Source organism: Coregonus clupeaformis, unplaced genomic scaffold (genome assembly GCF_020615455.1).
Source record: "Coregonus clupeaformis isolate EN_2021a unplaced genomic scaffold, ASM2061545v1 scaf1978, whole genome shotgun sequence".
Taxonomy (NCBI): domain Eukaryota; kingdom Metazoa; phylum Chordata; class Actinopteri; order Salmoniformes; family Salmonidae; genus Coregonus; species Coregonus clupeaformis.
The window spans coordinates 69,468-79,905 of record NW_025535432.1 but is presented as its reverse complement, the minus strand read 5'-3'; the positions used below and the strand labels follow the sequence as shown (position 1 = coordinate 79,905).

At 42.6% G+C, this 10,438-nt stretch overlaps 1 long non-coding RNA gene across 1 annotated transcript; it reads right to left on the bottom strand.

Moving 5' to 3' along the window:
- Window positions 1-7,184: 7,184 nt before the first annotated feature.
- On the bottom strand, window positions 7,185-10,007 carry LOC123487997. The gene is made up of 3 exons (XR_006659931.1): window positions 9,433-10,007; window positions 8,889-8,976; window positions 7,185-7,223 (listed from the first exon to the last, which is right to left on the bottom strand). It is a non-coding gene; the product is annotated as an uncharacterized LOC123487997 (long non-coding RNA).
- Between the last annotated feature and the right edge of the window lie 431 nt (window positions 10,008-10,438).

Here is a 10,438-nt window from a genome sequence, read left to right as displayed (position 1 = left end):
ATCAAGATACGGTGGCGCTCCACATAAGTGCTACTTACAGTACTACTACTACTAGCGTAGTAGGTGCATAAACGCTATTTGCAACACTGAGAGTACACAGTGCTTGTAAAAGCACTGTTTGTAAAATATAATGTGTTCTCAATGATTCACCTTTAAATAAATACCCTCCACTACATCCCTAGTCCTACAGTCATACAGTATAGAGGTAATTCACACTGAACACAGGAAAGAGGAACTTTGAAACAGGGACACTTCATTTCCAGTTGGACAACATCATGGAAGTCATGGGGTCGCTCCCCACTCAATAATGGCTGGCTATTGTGAGGATAGACTTGTGCGGTCATAGCAAATATCTTGAATTATAAATGAGGGATAGAATTGGCTTAGGGGGTAGATTAATGGAGCCTTGCATGACCCTCTTTGGCGTGGTGTGTGCGTGTGTGTGTGTGTGTGTGTGTTCTAGCATTCTAGGAATGGGTTACTGAACAGTCTGAGGTCTATCAGTGAAAGTGAGTGAGTATGGAGGAGATGGATGCGTTTCCCATGGGGATGAGGCGGAGAAGCATCTAGGCCATTGATTTTCAATGTTCCCTGTGTTTTTAATGGGCACCACGACCAGGAGTAGATCAAGCCAACCAGACACACACACACACACCGACTACATAGCGCTTTTGAGTTTCATTTATCATTCTGTTGCTTTTAACACTACCTACTCTCACTCACTTTTAGACTTGAGCATGAACCCAAGCTAGGTGTCCTTCTCTCTCATCTCATCTGGGCAGGCTTTCAAGAAGCCAACATCTGATAGAGGTCATAAAATCTCCTCATGAATTAATGAGAGCCTGTTGTGCCAATACCAGAGTGGGACTCCATTTAAATCTGAGAGAAATGCAACAGGGAGCATGGAGGTGGAGATCTACAGTCTATACCAGGGGTGTCAAACGTACGGCCCGCGGGTTTTTTTTTTTTTTTTTGTTTGGTAAAGTATAAAAATGCGCTGCAGTCTGTGTTTACTCACAGCCGAGACATCAGTGACGCTGCAGTGAAAGCTAGCTACCTCATTGCTAATGAAATCGCAGTGGCTTCAAAACCATTTAGTGAGGGTGAATTTGTAAAAACATGCATGATGAAGGCAGCGGAGATTGTGTGCCCTGAAAAGCGGCAGGCTTTTGCAAATATCAGCCTGACAAGAAACACAGTTACAGACAGGATTTCCGATCTTTCAGTGGATTTGGACAGCCAGTTGAAGCAAAAAGTAAAGTCATTTATTGCGTTTTCGGTTGCAATTGATGAAAGCATGGACATTACAGATGTTGCACAACTGGCCATTTTCATCCGCGGAGTTGATGACACATTGACCGTCACCGAGGAGTTCGTGGAGTTGGTGCCGATGAGAGATACAACGACAGCAGCTGATATTTTTACCGCACTCATCGGCGCGCTGGACAGGGTCGGAGTGGACTGGTCCCGCGCTGTCAGCCTGGCTACAGATGGTGCGCCCTCAATGATCGGGAAAAAAGCAGGCGTTGTGACAAAGTTCAGAGAGAAAGTGCAATCTGCAAATGGAGGACGTGATTTTTTGACTTTTCACTGTATTTTGCACCAGGAGGCTTTGTGTTGCAAGTCATTAAAGATGGATAACGTCATGAAGGTGGTCATCCAAACTGTTAATTTCATCCGATCCAGAAGCCTGAATCACCGTCAGTTTGACAGCCTTCTCAGAGAGAAAGACCACATCTATGGCCTGCCATACCACACTGAGGTAAGATGGTTAAGCCGAGGTGCTGTGCTGAGGCGTTTCTTTGATTTACGAGAAGAAATTGAACAGTTCATGGAAGAAAAGGGCAAACCAGTGTTAGAATGTCATTCCGCAGAATGGATGCAGGACCTTGCATTTATGGTGGATGTTACAGAGCACCTGAATAACTTGAACAAACAGCTGCAAGGGCGCAACAAAGTTGTCACGCAGTATTATGACAGCATACGTTCTTTCAAGTTGAAGCTGTCATTGTGGGAGACGCAACTTGCCGGTGGTGATGCAGCTCACTTCCCCTGTCTGAAAAATGTGTGCGCGATCCAACATGTGGCAGACATGAAGCGGTTCAAAGATAAAATAACGGGACTGTTACGGGAGTTTGAGCAACGCTTTCAGATTTATGTTTATGTTTTTATGTTGATGTGCTATTGTTTTTAATTGATTTTATTTGTATATTTAACCTATTCTTGACTCTGTGGTTCTTGCACTTGTTTGGGGAACAGGATTTCATTATATTTATCTACATTTCTGCCTGAGAAATGACACCCTGATATAGTTCTGTGATCTGTGATATACTTCTGTGAATCACTGAGGCATTGTGTGTTTGTGTGTTCTTTGTCCTCAGAACTTTCAAATAACTTGAGGTGTTTTATGATTAATAGTGATGTTGTGCTTTTGGACACTGTCCTCAGGCTCCAGCTTTATGTTTATATGTTGATGTGCTATTGTTTTTAATTGATTTAAATGTATTTGTATATTTAACCTATTCTTGACTCTGTGGTTCTTGAACTTGTTTGGGGAACAGGATTTCATTATTTTTATGTACATTTCTGCCAGAGAAATGACACCCTGATATAGTTCTGTGATCTGTGAAACAGTTCTGTTAATCACTGAGGCATTGTGTGTTTGTGTGTTCTTTTTCTTTAGAATTTTCAAATAAACTTGACGTGTTTTATGATTAATAGTGATGTTGTGCTTGTACTATTTTGGACACACTGTCCTCAGGCTCCAGCTTTATGTTGTATGTTGATCGTATTAAAACAAAGAAAACAATCTGAAGTTGTTGTTTTTAAGTTATATATACCATGATTTTTCCGGTCCGGCCCACTTGGGAATAGATTTTCCTCCATGTGGCCCCTGAGCTAAAATGAGTTTGACACCCCTGGTCTATACTGTGTGGTTGTGTGTGTGAGTGTGAGTGTGAGTGTGAGTGTGAGTGTGAGTGTGAGTGAGTGAGTGAGTGAGTGAGTGAGTGAGTGAGTGAGTGAGTGAGTGAGTGAGTGAGAGAGAGAGAGAGAGAGAGAGAGAGAGAGAGAATAAAATCAGGTCTCTAGAGAGGTTTCACTGAGCTGAGTGCTGAGATCAAACCTGTGCCAATGTCTTCCTGAGCAGGAAGTTGCCTGAGGGACAGACTCCCTGTCGAGTTCCTTCCTGGTGTTACGCTGTTTTGTGTGTGTATGACACTGCAGGTTGAGCAGGTTTCTATGGACTCTTACCTTTCACACGGTTGACTTTGAGGCAGGCAAGTTGTTTGATGCATTAGGTTTGGCCTAGAGCAGACTTATACAGGCCTGAAGCTCCACAGCACTGCTACTATTTTTCATATTTCCATCTACAGGGACGGATTCAGACCTGGGACAGTCCGGTTAGTGTACTCTCTGGTTATTTAATGGCATTAACCAATACATTAACTACCAGATCTTGACGGTCAGATTTGAATACCCTGGCCTTAATTGAGAACAGCTGAAAGCTAGAGCTAACACTTTTAGGAAAAGATAATTGTAAGCATTACGCTAGTACATGCTTTACCTCTTCTGATACTTAACTTAATTACTTATTCTGGTATTGTATACTGTTATTTTGGGGCATCTGATGAGAGACAAACTGATGATTGAATTCTATGTGCTGCTTTTGAAATACAACCAAACACTAGAGTGTAACAGATTTAGGAGAAAATCCCAGAGCCTCCCTCCCAAAACAACAACAACACATACACACACATTCTATCTCTCTCCCTTCCAAATCCCCCCACTCATTCGGCAGTTCATCCACCTGTGTTTTTTTATGTGTTGCTCTTTTGTCACACTGCATAAACAGATTATGTTGAGCCTTATATGGCTGATGTGCCGTGATAGAGAGAGTGTGGATCAGCTATCTCTGCTATCTATACCGCTGTGAGGATAGAGGATCAAGAGGGGAGAGGGGTTAGCAGAGATGCTAGGCTAATCAAGCGCAATGATCATAAGAGGCATTAGCGCAACAGAGTGGGAGTCCTGACCTTGTTTTGACTGAGCGAGAGGAGAGAGAGGGGGATAAAAAAGAGAGAGAGAAAGATGGAGAGACCAATCAGGAGGTGGAGAAAAGAGTAGGATGAAGGGAGAGAGTGAGAAGGTGATGAAAAAGAGGGTGGGTGGTAGTGAGAGAGAGAGAGAGAGAGAGAGAGAGAGAGAGAGAGAGAGTGAGAGTGAGTGTGAGTGTGAGTGAAAGAGACAGGGGACAAGTGTTTGGTCATTGAGCGAGCGTGGGGATAAGTGTATGGTTAATTACTGCCACTGTTTCTGTCAGCAAGCAGGCGACTAGCTCGGGCTCCAGTGGAGTGGCTGGCCACTCTAGCCTCCCCCTCCTTGTGTCTGTCTCCTTCACTTCCCAACCCCTAGTCTCTCAGCTTGACTTCTCCTCTCCTCTCATCTCTGTCTTTACTTAGTCTCCCTCCTCCTCTCCACTCCTCCACTCTTCTCCTCTCTACTTCTCTGCTACTCCTCCACTCTGAATTCTCTTCCGCGATTCCTCCTCCTTTCCTCGGTCTTCACGGCACTACTCCTCCTCTTCCTCCTCTACTCTATTCCTCAACTCCACTAGTCCCCGCCCTATCAGCTACACCCAGCCCGCAGCTGCCTCTCTGGCTAATGAGCTATGAGAGGGATAGGGGGAGAGAGTGAAAGAGACAACGAGAGAGAGCGAGAGCAGGACAGGGGAGCTATCCTCATTCATTAATTCTCGACCTCAGTCATTGTTAACACTCACTGCTTTTGTTCATCTGCTCACCTGCTGCCATGCAAAGCTAACACATTAGCGTGACAGGCTAGCACATCTATCCACTTCCATTCACATTTGCCTGGCTGGCTGTCTCTCACACATGCCTGTGTGTGAGCACACACACACAAAATAAAGAATCTATTGCTAACAAACAGTGCAGGGATAGAAATAAACACTCCTGGGTATTGCAGGTAGGATGTCTATACCTCACAGGGTCACACACACAAACATGATCTCACAAATCCTGTTTATCTTTCAAATCCTATTGTTATGATACCTAACAATACACACACAAAGAGGCAAAGCGCTTCCTAGCAGAAAATAGCAGAAACAATGCTCCACACACACACACACATGCACACACACACATGCACACACACACATGCACACACACACACACACTGCCCTGTCTACATGCGCCGAGTCGCTAACCCTCATTTAGCCAGTTAGCAACAAAAGACAGGTGCCAGGGGACTGATGCTATTGTAGTGTGAGTGGGAGCAAATACACCTGTCCAATGAGATATACCCAGATTAGAACCTGCCTCTTCCGAACAACAAACAATTTATACAACTAATTGGAGGCTAGGTAGGGTCAGAGGTGGGTCATATAGTACCTTCCTTCTGTATAGGTGGGAGAAATCCACTTAGCCACATCTGCTTTCACTTTCACCAAGTCGGCCTCTCATCTGTTTCCCATTGATTTGTTTTGTATAGGCGGCTCCCTAGGGCCCCCCAAAGAAATGTCTGGAGTTGCCAGGGCCATCTTCTGAAGTTGTGATTTAAACCAATTGAGGCCATTTTCTTTTAGGCTTGGGGCAAGTATAGTTCAGTATAGGATCACTGGTAGGAGAAAACACTGAGACAGTTGTCTGAGATAACTTGTTATCCACAACAGTGTTTTAAAAGCCAGCCGAATAGCACCTGGGTGGTTGAAATGGTTGTTGTTGAAATGCAGTTAGACATTTCAGCAACACCCATTTCAGTGAGCTCTCTAACTGCATTTTAACAACAACCATTACCACCAAGCAGTATCTAAACAAGCACACAAGCTTCTTGCTCTTAAGGCTTTAGCTGGTCTGTCTGTCTTCATTGTCAACGTCTTGTCACTCTAGTGAGTGTGAAAACATGTTTAGAGGCGTTGTTGTTACATAAGAGGAAAAAGATGGGACAGTCACAGGGACTAGTGCCACGTTCAGGTGCTAGTCGGAACTTCCTATTTCACAGTTGTGATGTTGGAAATACAACTTCCCTTCATTCATGTGCTTTTTGGTCGGAACAATTCTTCAACCAATAAGATTTTAGCTAGCTTGATAAAGCTTGCTAACATTGCTAATAATAAAGTTAGATAGCTTGCTTAACATTGACAATATGGTCAGACTAGCTACATTATCCATATTGATAAGGTTGTAATTGTCAAAAACAGATTTGTTGTCATCTTTTGGTTGAAAAGGTCAGTGGTGAAACTTCACAATGTGGGTAACAAAATGTTATCTGATCTGACTTGGAGGGTCATCCCAGCTAACTATTCTATGGAGAGAGAACGTTTTTGTAATGTTACCCGACTTTCAATGAGAAACTCATTTTAATGAAATCAGACAAGTGTGTAACTGTTGCCAAATAATGACATTAAAACATATTGCTAAGAATGGGACAGTAGGGTAACTGCTCTAGCGGGTCTCGAACCCAGGCCACTAGCACCAATTACAAGCAACCTAACCACTGTCCCAATAAGGGATATCTCTACAGTATGTGCTTATTGGACCAGTATAGTTAGGCCCTGTCCAGAAGAAACCCTAACCCCTCCTCCCTAGGCACTTGTGTAGATCTGAAACAACTTGATAGGTGTAAGCAATAGAGTGAATGCACTTTGAAGTAAATCTCAGCACTGTTAAAAGTACACTCAAGAAAATTCACTGAACAAAAATATAAATGCAACATATAAAGTGATGGTTCCATGTTTCATGAGCTGGAGAAAAAATAAACAGAAATGTTCCATACGCACAAAAAGCTTATTTCTCTCAAATGTTGTGCACTCATTTGTTTACATCCCTGTTAGTGAGCATTTCTCCTTTGCCAAGATAATCCATCCACCTGACAGGTGTGACAAATCAAGAAGCTGATTAAACAGCATGATCATTACACAGGTGCACCTTGTGCTGTGGACAATAAAAAGCCACTTTAAAATGTGCAGTTGTTTCACACAACACAATGCCACATATGTCTCAAGTTGTGAGGGGGCGTGCAATTGGCATGCTGACTGCAAGAATGTCCATCAGAGCTGTTGCCAGAGAATTTAATGTTCATTTCTCTATCATAAGCGTAGTTTTAGAGAATTTGGCAGTACGTCCAACCGGCCTCACAACCGCAGACCACGTGTAACCACGCCAGCCCAGGACCTCCACATCCGGCTTCTTCACCTGCAGGATCGTCTGAGGAGGGGTGAGGGTGCTGATGAGTATTTATGTCTGTAATAAAGCTATTTTGTAGGGGAAAACTAATTCTGATTCGCGGGGTCTGGCTCCCCAGTGGGTGGGCCTATGCCCAACCATGGCTGCACCCCTGCCCAGTCATGTGAAATCCATTGATTAGGGCCTAATGAATTTCTTTCAATTGACTGATTTCCTTATACGAACTGTAACTCAGTAAAATCTTTGAAATTGTTGCATGTTGCGTTTATATTTTTGCTCTGTATATTTTATTGATCATAGTGATTCAGGACTATCATTAAAACAGGTTAATTTGCCCCACCAACATTGGACAACTATACAGAAAGCCATTAAATTGCTGAAATAAGTAAATAAAATCAATGAGAGAATAGTCAGATTAATTACTGATACCTTACACAGACATGTTGGCGTAACATGAATATCAGAATATCATGAACCGAGAGGTTGTGAGTCCAAATCCCAGGTGAGGTCATGTTGAATAATAATTACTTATTAATTGAACAAGCACAATGTAATCATGTATGTCAAAGTGTGTCAAATATGTAAATTGAAAAACACTGTGTCTTAAAAGCACTGTGTGTGTCAGTATCCCTAACCTTGCCAACAGACAAAGAGCTGTGAATGGATCAGTGGTTCACCTATCAGGGCCTTGATTGGCTTGGCAACAGTAACATGATGTGTAATGATTTTTTGTTCTGAGAACATGGCAACTATATTCTGTGTAGGTTTGGTGGGACATTGATGGAATATTATTTTAACCCTCCCAAAACTGGACAAATTAATTTTCTTGAAACGCTCCCATAAAACATGTCTATGACATTAATATCTTATATTCTGAGAACATGGCAACCATGTTCTGTGTATGTTTGGTAGGACGTTAATGGAATATTCTCCTAACCCACAGAAAACTGGACACATTGATGTTCTTGCAACGTTCGCATGAAACGTGTCTAGAACATGAATACCTTCAGTTCTGAGAACATGGTTACCCGTTCTGGGTAAGTTCTATTTTACATTAAGGGAATGGTCTCTTGGAAAAATTCCTTGCACATCACGGGAACATTCCTATGAAAACGTTAGTTAATGACCTAATGAGACTCTTAAGGGAACGTTCTCTAAAGTTGTGGGAACGTTTGTTGTTAGCTGGGATTCAAGTGAAATTTCCCACTGTGAACTAGGCTTTCTGATAACTCCGATTGCACGTGAAAGCGGCAATCCCTCAAAAAGACAAATTGGTGCAATAAAATACCAGGTCAACTGTGCAGGAGGCCTAAAGGCTAGACATTCAATATGTACTCAACTGTCAAAGGAAGTAACAAAAAATGTCCAAGAAAGGTAGCCTCCCTCGAAAATATGTAATTTGTGTGCGTAGTTTTGTGGGCAAAAACCACAAATTGCTGTGCGTAATTTGTTGGGAAAATCCAGAATTATAATCCGAACAAATATAATTAATTTGAACGTGCCTGGATTTTGCTGAATGCTCAAAACTGTCCCATCTTTGCCAATTTCTGCACCTTGAACGGAGCCTCCCAGACTAAAAGAGACTTGGCTCACTGCCCACATTACTTATGCAAGTTGTGACATCTTCGAGTCCAAGTGTCAACATTTATTTATTAAATTAGTCCCGCTTGAAGCCACAGTCCTTACCTGATGTGTCCCACATGTTCAGCTCAATCCTCTGTTTCTCGATCTCGAAACTGGCCGTGTAGTTCTCGAAGACAGTAGGGACATAATTCTGAAAAGAAACATTTCAAATGCACAATGAAAACCTATATCTGCCCAATGATTCAAAATGATACCATGTTCCATTCCTACTCATCTCGGCGGATAAAGTCTGGTCTAGACCTATTCCTCTATCACATATCACATGTAGGCTATGTGCATATGGCATGCACCAGATGAATTCTGAGCCAATTCTAAAACACACATGACCAGCTAGAATGTATAGGGCTAAGGCAAAATTTGTGTCATTAATTAAAAAGATGTGCCATAGATTGAGGCTATTGATCCTAGGCTATAGGCAGGATCTCAAGCCTAAAAACTTTAGAATCCTTTAATTGTTATAACATAATTTATGGAGAAGGCTGATGCGCGCATGGCGCGTAGGCTACACAAATATTTTTTTAAAATTAAAATAATGACTTATTTATTACAATCGTACAAACTTCGTAATACAACCGCCATAACTTACCTCTGGGTACGAGTCTTTGGCGAAGACATGAAGTAATGCCGTTTTGCCACATCGCGTGTCATCGACCACCACGATTTTACAGCGGCTGCCCTTGCTCTCCATAGTGCGGTCTATTTGGTTATGATACGTCGCCTCCTTTTCATTTAGCTACACTCCAGAATAGTCCCAAAGTCAAAGTGTAGAAAGCAGATACCGGTGAGGTGAGATTTTCCTCCCTGTTTTCAGTTGTATTCCTCCGTGTGTATGCCTTCCGGAAGCTTTGACTGTCAGACTCAGAACTTTAATAACTCTTTAGCGCGGCTGCATAGCCTACTCCACAATGTGCCTGCTTGCCACGGCTGGATGCTGACAGAGTGTGAGTTTGTGTTTTCACTTTCCTCTTTAGATCCGTCCATCAGCCACTAACACCCAATGAGAAGGACTGAGGAGCTAATGTTTATTTGCATGCCAACTGTTTGGGATTATGTCATAATCATCCATCAACAACACCTTCGATCAAATCTGTAGAATAGTTTTTTCCCCCCTGTTTGTGAAATAAATCCCCCCTTTACAAGAACACATACCCCTATGCTATCTCTCGCTCTCTCTCTCTAGACACACACACTCTCTTTCTCAGACACACACACTTATCTCTCTCACCTCTCTCTCTCATACTGTAATCTCCTGGCGATTTCTCTTTTTAAGAGTTGACTAAACCTTACCATACTTGGCAGTAGTGGTTGGTGCTCGTTGTGGTTAACACAAATGCCATGCCGTGAAAAAGGAGTGGCATACTGAATCCAGTAGAGGTTTAGTATTCTGTGATTATAAAATTAATATCTACACAATTATCTTCATCAGTGCTCCCTTCATGACACCTCTGGTCTACAGGGCAATCTCTCCAAACATCTGCAGAGATTTAGTTCCGTGTTCTGAGATCATCGTCAGACGCAACACGTCTGCACTGGTCTTGCATTGATACAATGACCAGGTTTCTATCGCCATCTTCTGGTGAGAGAGGGCATAC